This window comes from Myotis lucifugus, unplaced genomic scaffold (genome assembly GCF_000147115.1).
Source record: "Myotis lucifugus unplaced genomic scaffold, Myoluc2.0 scaffold_90, whole genome shotgun sequence".
In the NCBI taxonomy this organism is placed as follows: domain Eukaryota; kingdom Metazoa; phylum Chordata; class Mammalia; order Chiroptera; family Vespertilionidae; genus Myotis; species Myotis lucifugus.
The window spans coordinates 2,037,935-2,053,774 of NW_005871138.1; the positions used below are offsets into that span (position 1 = coordinate 2,037,935).

Here is a 15,840-nt window from a genome sequence, read left to right on the forward strand (position 1 = left end):
TTAGGGAGTGTTTCTGGGTGTCTCCTGAGACTCACTGTAACTTAAGGAAATTTTTCAAACAACTGTAGAGTTGACTTCTTGAAAACATCTTGAAGCACTATGTAAAAACAGATATTGCTCAAGTCAATTAGCAGAAAAAATTGCTCTTGGAAAAAATTTATGAGACATTCGTATATAAAGGCACTACTCAAAACTCAAGTTACAAATTGGCATGCTTACTCAAGACACTTTAGTATGTAGTCACCACTAGTTCATCTAAAGGCTTAATCCTACAAGATTTTATTTTCTAAAATATCAAAGGTTTTTTATTTCAATCAGTTGTGCAGCTCCAAGAGCACCAGTACCATGGAGGAAAGAACTGAACAACATATAACCCATGTATTTCCGGGGGGACAAGGAGAAGTAGGGGAAGAGACAAGTCCACACACATGGAACCACTATGAAAGCTTCCTCTTCCAGTGATTATCGCCTACCTTGACGCTTTAATTCCACCCTGGTAAAGAGAATAAGAGCTGAAAAGAAACAAGGAGGGAGGAAAAGAGGAGGAAAGTTCCAGATAAAAAACTAACTGGCAATATCTTTTTGTTCTGTTGCTGATAACCTGTTATGTTTGGTGGGATAAAGTATAAACTACCTAATGCAATCCATTTTTCAATTTAATTCCATTTCAGCTCAAACACATGCCCAAAACCATTTTAGGTCCAGGAAATAGAAATGAATTGACACCACACACTGCTAGACCTCAGGCTAGCAGAAGTGGAAAATATTTAAACAAATACAAAATAATTTTGTAAGTGTTCAAATGAACACACTATAATAAAGTACATGGGAACACAGATGATAGGAAACCTACCAGCTTACCATTTTTTTTAAAAAACTGTATAAATGGTGTCTACAATAAACAACCTTGGTGCAGACATGTGCCAGAAAACACTATAATCTCAGGACCTGGTCATTCTTTTCCTCTATCTTTATTTATAATGCCAGCAAATATGGAAAGGAGCTACCAGAGAGCAACCAAATAAAATATACTATTTTTAATATGTAAGTTGAGTTGAAAAGCATCCGAATGTAAATTAATAGTCATTTTATCCACAAGGTTTCATTCCCTCTTCTCTCTTTCTATGTTTGCCTTTTCATTCTCAATCAACAGGCCAATCCCAAAGGCCCTTCACATTTTTGCTCCATTTTAAATTTGATGAAGTCAAACTCAAACACAAACTCCACAGAGGCTCTAGTACCAGAACTGGGCATACCAATTAGCCAAGGCAGGTGTTGGATGCAACTGGAAGCTTGTTGCCAAGAGACTTTTCAAGCTCTACATAAGAACAGAGTTGAGGTTCACAAATATACATTGTGCAGAGGGAGTTAAACAAGCCAATTCCATCTAAATCATATTACCCTCTCCTGACAGCATACTAAATAGTTGGGTAATTCCTTAGTTGTTTTAAAGGTTACACTGACTCCTACAATTTAATGCACTGGATCTATCTATAATAATAAAAGCAAAATATGCAAATCAACTGAATGACCGAACAGTAGAACAACCGTCCGAACGACCACACTATGACATGCACTGGCACCAGGCCAGCCAAGGCGGGTGCAATGAGATTGGTCGGGGGGCCCACCATTGCCCCATGATTGCCCCAAAGAGGGAGGCCCAAGCCACCCTTTGCAGGGCGATCAATCGGGGGGCTCCGCAGAACCGGAAAACCGGGAGTGTGTGGCAGAAGACATGGGCAGCACCAGGCCAAAGCGGGTGCAGGCAGGGTGGGGCCATGAGACAGCCAGGGCCGCAAAGGCCTACCCTTGCACGAATTTCGTGCATCAGGCCTCTAGTTCATACATAAGAACATAGCTAAACTTATACTTCATAAACCTGATTCTGGCTTCATTTTAAACAACACCATCAGTCATACTTCCTCCTCATCACCACCACTATCAGCAGCCACCCAAGTGACCCATGCTAAAAGAGAATTTTGACCAAGAATTATCACTGAAATATTTCTTTTGTTTTTAACCTTAAGTCTAACTTCTCTTTATATCTCCCCTTCATCTCTCTTCTATCTAGAATACTCGTAACGTATCCTTCAAGATCAAGCTCAACCGTCACCTCTGGTTAAAGCATCCCCAACTCTCCCAATTAGAAGTTTTCCCTTCTTTGTCCTAATCACTTTTCATACTTTTTTTTATAACATCACACCCCCCTCCTCTTCACTTTCCTGCCCCCCCTTTCCTCATATAAACTCTGAACCATTATAAAAACTTGTATGAGACTTTTATTACAAACTCCTTCCTCTTTCTTTTTTACAACTACCACCAGTCCCCCTTGTTCCTTTCTCCAACTCTTTCCACTTCTTCCCATCTTATTAGCTGTACTTCTGACTAACTCTATAATCTTCCTAAAATACAAAGAAGATTCATTGGGGAGAGAGAGGGAAACCTTTGTAGAACGTATTTGCTTCTTCCTAACATGTAATATTCACTTGGGTATTCCCATTCCAAAAAATATAGTAGCTTCAAGCTATCAAAACTAAAACTCAAGGATTTGGAATCCTTCAGCTAATGTACTATGATACAATAAAAAGACAATGGGGATTTATTAGAATCAAACTTGAGAGGTGAATCTCAATTTCACTAAAAGGTAAACTTTTGTCACCTGTAAAAAGCTTATCACCTGTAAAAAACTGGGGCTAATCACATCTCACATACCATATGTATATTGTAAGGATAAAAATGCAAAGCAAGCATAGGGAATAATGGTGATCCCTCAGAGGTACAAAATACCAAGAACAAAGATGTATACTCAGCAACACTAATTTTGCTCTCATTTGAAAAACAAATAGCTATGAATATCCCATATGGCAACAAATTAAAAAGATTCAGACAAATAAATTAGCCAGGACTATACAGGCTAACCTCAACATACAAATAGCTGACTGGAATTCAAAACAACTTCCCACTGAATAGTGTAGTGAGTTGTAGCCAGTAGCTAATATAATGTTATGAAAATACCAGTGTACTGTCATAGATATCTGTGTTCTTAAGATAAAAAGGTATAAAGAATAAGTAGCACCTTTTAGAAGATTCTGAAGAGGACATCCAAACACCTTCAAAGTACACAGTGGTTCTTTTTTATTTATCTCTTTTTACATCTAGATTTGTGGTTTAATTTTTCTTTGACAGACATAAGTTTATTTCAAAAGTACTGTTTATACATAAGGTTGTCCCTTGATACATAATGAAAATATAAGCAGGAGAGGAAGAAGAGAAAACCAAGCTTTTAGCCCCCTTGAGGTAAGTGGTAAAGTACTAAATTAAGATAAGCAGTGAGGAGTTAGGGGTGTGTGTGCACAGAGGAGAAATAAAATATGATACACGTGTAATTAATAAGCAATAAAGATGTAAAGAAGAGATGACCACAACATGTGACCCATTCTCTCCTAATCCATTCTTTCTATCTGCCTCAGAAGAGGAAGACATTAGAAGAAATTTTAAAACTTAAGAGCTATCAGCATTAGCCACCTGGTAACCAAATGGCAAAGAGGGGCAGAACTGCTAAAGAAAGTGGCACTAAGAAAGCAATGAATGACACAGGGAATACTCACCATGGGTTAATAGCAAAACAGCTATTCCTATATTGGAGGACTTGCAGAGTAAGAAACTTAAAAGTACCAAGACACTACTCCCCTACATTATTGAAATTAGCCCTGTCCACCAATATCAAAAGCTACAGGTTTACTTATGACACTAATACTACAAAAACTAACAATGTGGAAATTCAAAGCCAATAAAGCACGTTGAATTAATTTTTCAAAAAGAAAAGGTACTGAGGGTAGAAGAAAAAGAGTAAGATGTATCAAAGGAAAAACAGAGTTCCTTCTCTAAAAGCAAAGGGGTTAAAGCTGATTGTTTCTAACTCTAGCAACACAACATGGCAAATCAAATTCATAAGACTTCCTGTATGGATCATCATCATTACTGCAGGTTAGTCTGTGGCCCAGTCTTTGCTGGAGAAGGGGGGGGGGGGGGCGCGCCGGGGGCGTGCGTGTGCGTGTGTTCTTTTTCTGACCTCACATCTTGTTCCATTCCTAGACTAAATTACTTTAAATTCAAAAGAATCCTTTTTTAAAATAATGTTTCTATATCCCTAGAAGTTACATGCCTACAAACAGAATTTCTCTCTTCAAATAAATCTCCAAAAGTCATTATTGATTTCAGGATAACAATAATATGAGAACATATATGTCAAAGTCCAAAAAGAAAATTTTAAAGCACTCTTAACATCACTTACATGTTGGAAGGTGGGGTAGCACTGGTAGAAATGTTAAAAAGTATCAAAGTCTAAACTGAACAATAACCTCAACTGCCTTCCTAGTCCCCTTCAAAATATAGCTACTATAGACCACGTGGAGCTTAAAAAAAAAAAAACACAAAAAACTGTGCCTCTAAGTCAAGATTGTTCCAGGGAAGAAATTTTCAGCAAGAATATAAAATACAAGAAATAGGACAAAAAGAGCATCAATCATTTAAAATAAAACATAGCTTGGGGTTTTGTTTGTTGTTGTTGCTGTTTATAGATCAGTTTCATGATTCATGACTTTAAAGAGCTTCTTTCTAAACTTCATAAAACCTGCCTATGCATGTCTAGGCAATGATGCGGGGGGCACCTCATTGCTAGAGAATATCTGAGGCAAAACTTTAATTATGAACTCTTATAAAATCATTCATACAACTAAACTGGCTAAAATCAAAACCCACTTCAGCAAGTGTCTTAAAAGTGGTCATTAATTACCAGGAATGTAATGTACGGTATGACGACTACAGTTAACACTTCTATATGATATATAGGAAAGCTGTTCAAAGTCAATCCTAAGAGTTCTCATCACAAGGAAAAAAAATTGTGGGTTTTTTTCTCCTTTTCCTTTCCATATGAGATGATGGATGTTAACTGAATCTACTGTGGTAATCATTTCACAATGTATATAAATCAAACCAAAAAAAAAAAAATAAATAAATCAAACCATCATGCTGTCAATTATTTCTCAATAAAACAAGTGTGTTGTTGTTGTTTTTGAAAAAAAAAGGAGTGGTCAGGCCAGCTGGCATGGCTCAGTGATTGAGCGTCGACCTATGAACCCAAGAGGTAACGGTTTGATTCCTGGTCAGGGTACATGCCCAGGTTACAGACTTAATCCCCAGTGTGGGGTGTGCAGGAGGCAGCCAATCTCTCTCATCATTGATGTTTCTATCTCTCTATCCCTTTCCCTTCTTCTCTGAAATCAATAAAAACATACTTATTTTTTTAAAAAAGAGTGGTTAGTCCTACCCAGTTTTGCTTAATGGTTATAGCATCCACTTGCTGGCTGAAGGATGGATTCAATTCCTATCAAGGGCACATGCCTTGATTCTCAGCCCAACCAGGGCACGAGCAGTCAATGTGTCCCTCTCTCCCATCTTAAAGGTTAGTGGCAAAGTGAAATCTGTTTCTCTCTTTCTGTATCTCCTCCTCCCTTCCATTCTCTCTCTAAAATAAAAAAAAATCAATGGAAAAAGTATCTTCGGGTAAGGATTAACAAAAAATAAAATAAAAAGGAGTGGTCACTATTCAATGTATTGAGTGTTGTCTACATAGACAAAGGAGTTCAAATTCCCTATGCCATGTACTTGGGATGAACTGCTGATCAAAACAGACAAAGTGTTTTGCCTTCGATTAGCTGATGATCCAGTGTCAGGATCAATAATCTAGTACAGTGATTTTCAACCTTTTCATCTCATGCACACATAAACTAATTAAAATTCTGCAGCACACCAAAAAATATTCTATTTTTTGCCAATCTGACAAAAAATAGGTTTAATTTTTATTGATTTACAAAAAAAGAAAAAAACAATAGTAATTACCTTCCCTTTTGACTCCAAAGTGACTTTTTTAAAAACCATGCATATAAGGATTTCTGGTACCAAGAATTAACCAATCAGATGCAACATTATTATGCAACATGACCAATAACATGCAATTCTATTATATGACTTTTATATTTATGGTTCAAGACAGGGCATTCACACCAGACAGCCATTGTTGTATTGGCTGTTGTCCTTTTTTTATTTGAAAAATCTAAGGGAAAAGAGGTCAGTTCCCCTAACTAAATACAGTTTTTAAAAAATTTTTGCAACACACTGGTTGAAAACTGTTGATCTGGTTAAGTATAGAATCACAAAATGTGTTTGTGTGCTCTAAAAGGTCTCCACTGAGAATTAATGCCTGATCTGTAATTCAAAAGCAGGAACTGAGTACTGACAGAATACACAATGTTATACATGATAGTTGTTCAAAGTCCTAACCCTCTTCAGTCAATGTGGTTCTTACTACTGAAAGAGACATTCAGGTTAAGGACGACGACATGCCCTTGAAACTGGCCAAGCTTTACTGGTGTGCTCAGGCGCCCTTCATGTTGAAGCAGGACAGAACAGACTGCTGTATAGCAGGAACTAGATGTGCTACAGCTAACAAATACATACAGCAAGGTGAAAGGTTTATGTCAAATGCTTCTAGAGTTCCAACCAAATTTACTAGTTCAGTGCTTCTCAACCTTTTTGATATCAGGATTCCTTTACCTGTTAAAAATTTAGAACCCAAAAAGCTTTTGTTATTTGGGTTATATCTATCAGTATTTACCATATTATACATTAAAACTTAGAAACATTTGAAATACTAATTCATTTTATAATAATCCCATTATATGTTAAAAATTTTATAAAAAAATAACTTTTTTGAAATAAAACAATTCCAAGAAAGAGGTGGCACTGCTTTACATTTTTACAACTCTTTTGTCTGACGTAGGAATAGTTGAATTCTCTTATCTATTTCTCCACTCAATCTGTTGCAATATGTTATTTTGGTTAAAACTAAAAAGGAAATCCAGCCTAAAAGAAACATGTACTTGTAAAAGGAAGGACTATTTCAATAGTCATTTACAAATAATTAAGAGAGAACTTTCGTTGATATTATGCTAAAACTTGAAAAGTGGTACTTTGCTTTTTTTAAAAATATTTTTTATTGATTTCAAAGAGGAAAGTTGGAGAGATAGAAAAATCAATGAGAAAGAATCATTCATCGGTTGCCTCCTGCCCACCCCACACTGGGGATCGAGCCCTCAACCTGGGCATGTGGCCTGACCGGGAATCGAACCGTGACCTCCTGGTTCATAGGTCGATGCTCAACCACGGAGCCATGCCAGCCAGTGGTACTTCGCTTTTTAATTTTTATGTATTTATTAACTCTAGAGACATAGAGGAAGGGAGAGAAAGACACAGAGAGAAAAACAGTGATATTTTGTTGTTCTACTTATTTATGCATTCCTTGGATGTTTCTTGTATGTGCCCTAACTGGGGATTGAACCTGAAACTTTGGTGTAGAGAGATGACGCTTTAACCAACCGAGCTACCCAGCCAGGGCTAACACGTGGTACTTTCTTAAAAGTTAGTTGCAACCATATCAATGAGCTTTCATGCTGTAACAGTAAAATATAATGACCTCCCTTGCACTCTGAACAAATCTTTAACCCATGCATGATTTTATAACATCATTGTCATCTGGATAATACTAGTTCACTGATTAAGCAGATTTTCAAATACTGATATTTTCATTATACAATATCAAAAACTCCACATTAATATCACCACCCATCTTACCCTAAAAGTTTGAGTGCTGAGAAGATGTTATACTCATGGTGGCAGATTCAAATTTACCAACAATTTTCACTTAAAACTCAAATTTTACCACTATCAACACGTTAGATGTTTTCCTTGAAGAGCTAGGTTCACCTTGCTCATTTTTAAGAAACTGTCAGCAAAATCCAAGTTTCAATAACCATAGTTCTTTCGAGTAAAATGGCATTCCATGAAGAAAGTGGCCAATTCAGGACAAAAGCCCATTGCCCAAGTGCTTTTCCCCAAGACAACCTAGGCAGAAGTGCTTTCTGCATGTTTTCCATTCTCACTAGACGGAATATTTAAAATATAGTACTCAAAAGGGAAGATTTAACGAAATGAGCAATTTTTCTGCTTTATCAAGGACAATCCTGAGTGGGAAATGGGTGGGTTTTTTCTTTAACTATGAGTGAAGAACGGTCTGGTGGTGCCACTGCCGTGATCCATGCTAATGTGCCAGCAGCTTTATGCACCACTGCTTTTGCACCATCAGTACAAATATCAGCAGGATGAGAATGGCAAATAACATATACTATAAAAACTGTTTGAACTCTGTGGACCCCACAAAAGGTTCTCAAGGACTCCCAAGGGTCCATCAACCACACTTTGAGAACCACTGAGCTAGATTAATGTTGGAGTTCAGGGTTTAAAACTGCTATGGTTTCTCCAAGATCCTCCACATGGACTTAATAAATATTTCCGTATCCACTATCTGTAGACCTATACAGAAGCTCATCAACTTATAGTGGGGTTACATCCCAATAAACCCATCATAAACTGAAATAACCCCATTCAAGTTGAAAATATTTAAAGTAAAAAATGCATTTAGTACACCTAACCTACTGAACATCATAGCTTAGCATGGCCTACCTTAAACATGCTCAGAACGCCTACATTAGTTAGTTACTGTTGGGCACAATCATCTAACAAAACACTGTAGAGTACGGATTGTGTACCCTTGTGGGAGCTGAGGCTCACTGCTGCTGGCCAGCATCACAAGAGAGTATCGTACCACACATATCACTAGTCCAGGAAAAAGAAAATTCAAAGTATATTTCTACTGAATGTGTACTGCTTTCGCATCATCAAAAATCTTAAGTCAAACCATTTTAAGTAGGGAACCATCTGTATAACTATGCCATGTTGTGAGATTAAGAGAACAAAGGAATTCCTGATAAAATTACATAGTGGATTATTGCTTTCAACCAAACACACTTTTCCCCCTTGCTCCATATACAATAATGACAAAATATTTTTATTATATAGAAAGACAGCCATGCTCAAATATCACAAATATATCTTTGGACCAAAACTTAGCAAATACAAGGTAATGAACTGATGACTCCATGGAACCACAGAGCTCCAGGACCAGAAATTAGCGAAGACAATCAAGAAATCAAATCATGCACAAGATAACAGGACCAAAAGCAAGGCTCATAGGTAGAAACGGAACAAAAGATTTCTGAAAGGAAGGTGAGGAAAAAAGCAATTATCAATAGCTAGTTACTGATTATAGCAAACTGTCACTGCAGCTGAAGAAAGGGCAATATACACAAAACCTGAGTCATGCATATTTCTGATATTGCAATTAATACTTCAGCATGGAATCCTGAACCTCGACTGAAGGTATGGTATATATGGGTAAAATCAACAAAAAATAGAGTTAGGGCCTGGCCGGTGTGGGCTGAACAGCTGGGCATCGACCCAGAAACCAAGAGGTCATGGGTTTGATTACTGGTTTCAGGCTCAATTCCAGTAGGGGGGTCGGTGCAGGAGACAGCCAATCAAAGTGACTCTCTCATCAATATTTCTATTTCTCTATCCCTCTCCTTCTTCTGTATCTAAAAATCAACTAAAACATATTTTTTTTAAAAAGTTACACCCTAGCTGGTTTGGCTCAATGGATAGAACGTTGACCTGCGAACTGAAGGGTCCTGGGTTCGATTATGGTGAAGAGCACGTGCCCGGGTTGCAGACTCGATTCCCAGGAAGGGGCGTGCAGGAGGCAGCCGACCAAGGATTCTAGCTCATCACTGATGTTTCTATCTCTCTCTCTCTTCCTCTCTGAAATCAATAAAAATATATTTTTTCAAAAATAGAGCCAGGAGTGCCAGGGGCAGGGAGAGTGGCATACATGAAGGGCACCAAAAGAAGAAAAATACATTTCCCACTCAAGATGCAAATTGTAAACTAAAATTCTCAAGTGTACTTGAAAACAGAACTAAGAAAGATGGCCAAGAAATTCATCAATATCTGAAGATAAACTCACCACCCAATAAAATGAACTGGAAAGAAGTTTAAAATAAATGTTTGATTCTTTTTTTAAAATGTATTTTATTGATTTTTTACAGAAAGGAAGGGAGAGAGATAGAGAGTTAGAAACATCTATCAGCTGCCTCCTGCACACCCACTACTGGGGATGTGCCCACAATCAAGGTACATGCCCTTGCCCGGAATCGAACCTGGGACCCTTCAGTCCGCAGGCCGACGCTCTAGCCACGGAGCCAAACCGGTCAGGGCTGTTTGATTCTTAATGAGATAAAGAATCGATGAGTGAAAAAATAGATGAAAAGAAACAAAATAAGTGGTTGTGAAAAGAATGAATTATAAACTTTCATATATTATAAAGTATTAAAAAAGATAGTACTGCCCATTAGCTGAGCAACAGATATCCGAACTCTGGATAGATTTGGTTAACATGAGATACTTAAACCCATATCCAGAACCAAAACTCAACAGCATTAATTCCTAGACTATAACAACACACACACATAGAGTAAAGTGGATAAGAAAACTGATGAAACCAACCAGAACGCAGCACAATGAAGGAAAAATAGTTTATATAAACCCCAGCATAATATTAACAAATTTTAATCTCTGAACTTCCATTTCTCATTCTCTAAAATGGATATGCCATCACTTTAACAAAGTTGCTTAAAGAATTAAAAACCATATAACCTCCCCCCAAAAAAGAAAAGGCAAATGGCAGGCTTGAAAAAACAGCTTTCTCTAGAATCAAGGTTAATTTTTTTTTAATGAAATTTGCCTCTTTAATTATAAAGTAACTACATCTACCATCCAGATAAATTCAGGAAACAATGTAGTTATTTGCATTTTCTAACTCCTATATTAGCTGAATAACTTAAGTAAATTACCTAAACCTTGGTACCTAAGAGGGAATGATGGAGATGTCTTTTGGAAGGTACTAAATTCTCAAAAATGCTAAGATCTACAAAAAAGTTTTGGTAATGGTCTTAAAGTGTTCTTATATAAACATTTCAAATATTTTTTAAACCTTTCTGATAGTGTATACTTCTCTGTCAAAAGAATTTATTGAAACAGTACCTCTTATTAGAAAGGCACTTGGATCACAAGTAATTAAGGACAATTTCTTCTTTGAAAATTCATGCTAAAATTCATAATTAATTGCTCTGCAATTTTTTAAAATATAAAGACATTGGCAATTTAACTAACCTAAATTTAAAATTTCTTTCACTATTCATTATTCTTAAGAAAATGGTTCCCTTTTCAACTGCTAAAAAAAAAGGAAAGGAATAGAACTCAGGCTTCTTATATTTCAAATGGAATTGGGAGAGAGGTATTTAAGTAATGAAAACAGCCACAATTTCCCTGATACCTTCACTCCACAAAAAAGGCTTACCAAAAGCCCAATTAAAAACTGTCATACACACAAAAAATTAACTTACTTCCCAGGGCCTTATAGTACTGAATCATCTCTAAAAGTGAAAAGACAGGAGGATTATAGCTGTGCATGGCCAATTTGTCTTTTGAAGTCAAAGCATGTCTCCCGTTACCTTGCAGCAAGTCCATGTGATCTGCATATCAATATATTGTAGGGTTGCAGCATCTGAAACCCATACCAACCATTAAAAGGTGTTACCATTATTTTAATTAACAAGTTTGCCAACACATGAAGAACTTTGCAGTTTTATTCTAGAATTCTTTCTAAATTATCACAATCGAATTTTAAAGAAAATTTTAAAAAGCTAAGAACCAAGACTAAAAGTCATGTAATTCCAATTCTCTTTATGTTACCCTCCAGTAAAATAACTAGCTCTATAAAAATCCTTTTAAACAGAAAAGCAATATACCAGTAGTTGATTTAGAAAAAAAAATAATTTTTATAACTCAGTTTTCTACATTAGGGTCAAATGTTATAGTAGAGGAATGAAAGAAATGCCAAATCACACACTGTGTAATAGGAGTGCTGCCTGAAAAATGTTAAGTACATTTTTAGTTGTTATAATTTAAAAACTATAAAAGATAAAAGTCTACAGAAGTGAATTAACTATCCTAAACTGATCTTTGTGAACTCACAAAGTATACTGACATAGTATGTTTGTGTACTCACATAGTATGAGTTTAATAAATGAAGCTCATTGAAGAACAGTAATACTTAGTTTCATTAATACATGATGGAAAATATATCTTAGGAACATATGTTGACCACGTGTGCACACATGCAGAGTGTTCAAAGTTACTTTAAAATGTTAAAATAAGTAAGGCCCCTGTTATCCTTGATAAATGTCAGCTCATGCACTCATGCCCAATACACACTATTTTTCACAAAGCAGAGTCCCAGGAAAGGTAATTTTGAATCCATCAGCACCATGTAATGGTTACACATAACAAATCCTATTCAAGGTCAGAAGTTTAGAGGTTTTCAATATCAGCTTCATAATAATGCAGGCTTTATGTTAAATATTTTACAGGTTCAAAAACAATAGTCTTAGTAAAACAGTTTTCAGAAACAAAGACAGAATCATAAGAAAGTAATTAAAAGTTTGGCACATGAGAGAGAGGGCCATTTATAATAAACTGAACTATTTGTACAGCAGTTCACTTTTATATAGTTGTGCTGATATTTAGGCCAATTGTATTTCTTAATTAAGTTACAAAATTAAGTACTACAAGAGCTATGTTATTACCAATCTGACCATTTTTATGTATATATTTTCCAAGTGTAATAAAACTGTCCTTTTTATGAACCCTGACTATTTACTGAGATCTCATCGCCATTCATTTTCATTTCACCAAGAGCAGAAAAATGGTGATTGTAGATTAGTACAGCAATTTAGATATTTGTTGTTCATGTCAAAGATGAATCTTGCAACTTTAACAGTTTTCTCTACATATTTTGAAAGAGAAATATCAAAGCAAACCAGCTTAACCTTCAGTCTTTTGTTAAAAGAAGCTTTTTGATATGTGACCTCTGCTCAAAAAAATTACCTTTTAAAGTAAATAACTGTTTGATCAACATTAAATTCAAAATATTTAAGCCTTTAACATTATTAATGCATTAATATTTTCCTATATATCATCACAGAACCAGTTACCTCCAATTTTAAATGTATCATTAGTCATCAGTCTTCTTTCCATACATAGAAGGAGACTCTTAAAGGTTTCAAACTGCCCAGCTGGTGTGGCTCAATGGCTGAGTATCAACCTATGAACTAGCAGGTCATGGTTTGATTCCTGGTCAGGTCACATACCCAAATTGTGGGCTCAGTCCCCAGTGGGGTGTGTGCAGGAAGCAGCAGATTAATGATTCTCTCTCATCATTGATGTTTCTATCTCTTTCCCTCTCCCTTCCTCTCTGAAATCAATTTTAAAAAATGTGTGGGGGTTTTTTTAAGTTTAAAACCTAAGAAGAAAATAAAAGGGGGGCAAGAAACTAAGTGTGGTCTGATTAACCCAAGTAAAATAACTTTGGCTTTTCCACTTGAAACCACAGCACTTAAATTAGCCCTAAATAGCAGATCCACCAAAATTATGGCTTTTTTGGTAATTTTTTGTAATTACTATCATAAGCTTGAGAACAAAAATTGATTTCTAAACAATTTTGCTGCAAGATACCCATTAAGTATTTCACTGCAGATAGGTCTGGGTATGACTTTGAATTAATTTTTTTAAGAAATTATTTTCAGCCCTGACCGGTTTGGTTCAGTGGATAAAGCGTCGACCTGCAGACTGAAGGGTCCCAGGTTCGATTCCGGTCGGGGGCATGTACCTTGGTTGCAGGCACATCCCCAGTAGGAGGTGTGCAGGAGGCAGCTGGTCGATGTTTCTCTCTCATCAATGTTTCTGGCTCTCTATCCCTCTCCCTTCCTCTCTGTAAAAAAAATCAATAAAATATATTATAAAAAAAAGAAATTATTTTCAGCCCTGACCGGTTTGGTTCAGTGGATAAAGCGTCGGTCTGTGGACTGAAGAGTCCCAGATTCGATTCCAGTCAAGGGCATGTACCTTGGTTGTGGGCACATCCCCAGTAGGGGGTGTGCAGGAGGCAGCTGATCGATGTTTCTCTCTCATGGATGTTTCTAACTCTCTATCCTTCTCCCTTCCTCTCTGTAAAAAATCAATAAAATATTTTTTAAAAGAAATTATTTTCAATATAAACTTTCTTGACACTTGAAAAAGATACTGTTGTAGAATTGACATTAACCCTATAATTACAGGATGACTAATATAACAAAGACTGATTTTTAAAAATTGAGGTGAGTTCAATTAACATGTTATTTTTGAAACCCAGGAATGTTTGAGACAGCAAACCTTCTGAAGTCAGTGCCATGAGAAAGGTAACAATATTTTTCCATAAAATTCCTTTATGGCATCATAGAGCTCTTACTATTCCTCAATACATCAGCTATGTTCTTTAACAACTTTACTGAGATCTAATTAACTTACCTTACACTTAAAGTATGTGAGTCAATGGCTTTTATTATATTCAGAGTTATACAACTGTCACCACAATTTTAGAACATTTTCATTATCCCAAAAAAGAAACCCAGTACTCTTGAGCTGCCTCTCCCCTTATCCTCACAATTCTCCCCCAACCTCACACAATCTCTTCCCTACCCCTACCTTAGGCAACCACTAACCTACTTTCTGTCTCTATGAATTTACCTATTTTGGACAGTTCATACAAATGGGATCATACAACATCTAGTACTTTGTGACTAGTTTCTTTCACTTAGCCTAATCCTTTCTAGTTCATCCACGTTGTAGCATATATCAGTACTTCATTTCTTTTTATTTCTGAATAATACTTCATTGTGTAGATATAACATTTTATTTATCCGTTCATCCATTGATAGATATTTAGTTTGTTCCATTTTTTTTTTGGCTATTATGAATGTTACTATGAACATTTATGTACAAGTTTTTATATGACCATGTATATTCTTAAATGAGAAATCATGAGCACTAAAAAAATCAAAACATATTTTGATAATATATGCAAAGAAGCCTCCAAAGTTTGCTAGTAAATAGGAAAGAAGCAGGTTCCTTAAAAATAGCTTAAAAAAAAACTGGCATCCAAATGTGCAGTTTTAACTATGACTAATATGCTGAGGGCTCTAGTGGAAAAAGTGGACAACATGCAAGGACAGATAGGTAATGTTAGCAGAAAGATGGAAACTAAGAAAGAAGTAAACAGGACTATTAGAAATAAAAAACACTAACAGAAATGAAGACTGCCTTTGATGGGCTTATCAGCTGACTAGACACAGCTGAGGGGGGAAAAAAAAAAGAAAATGAGTTTGAAGATATATCAATATGAACTTCCAAAACTGAAATACTAAGAGAAAAAAATAAAAAAATAATTAAAAAAATGTCCAAGAACTGTGAAATGATTACAAAAGGTAAAATATATGCATAAGAGGAATACCATTCATATGAAATTCAAGAAAAGGCAACTTTTTCTATACTCATTTTTCTATTCTGATGAACTAATAAAATTTAGGAGTTAGATAAAATGTTATATGCCCACACAAGCAATCATAGTCTTCACAATGTAAAAATAGTAAAAACACATGGGGCTGATTCAGATTTTGACTAAATACCATTAAAATATTCACACACGCCTGGCCAGCGTGCCTCAGTGGTTGACGTCAACCTATGAACCAGGAGGTCACAGTTAGATATCCAGTCAGAACATATGCCCAGGTTGTGGGCTTGATCTCCAGTAGGGGGTGTGCAGGAGGCAGCCAATCAATGATTCTTTCTCATCATTGATGTTTCTATCTCTCCCTCTCCCTCCCTAAAATCAATTAAGAATATATTTAAAAAGAAAGAAAAAAATGTTCACACATAAGAACAAGGTGGGTG

The 15,840-nt window shown here is 36.0% G+C and overlaps 1 protein-coding gene across 7 annotated transcripts in view; it reads right to left on the reverse strand.

Annotated features, from left to right (window-relative positions):
- NCOA3 (nuclear receptor coactivator 3) overlaps positions 1–15,840 on the reverse strand; it is a 97,339-nt gene that overhangs the window by 34,145 nt on the left and 47,354 nt on the right. The window contains exon 3 of one of the 7 annotated variants that reach the window (XM_014458048.2): positions 11,526–11,578. The exons of 5 other annotated variants lie outside the window; for them this stretch is intronic. The gene's annotated coding sequence lies outside the window, so the exon portion shown is untranslated. Of the gene's footprint in view, positions 1–11,417; positions 11,442–11,525; positions 11,579–15,840 lie in introns of those variants that run through there. One more of the 7 variants, XM_023756165.1, reaches the window with a different exon arrangement.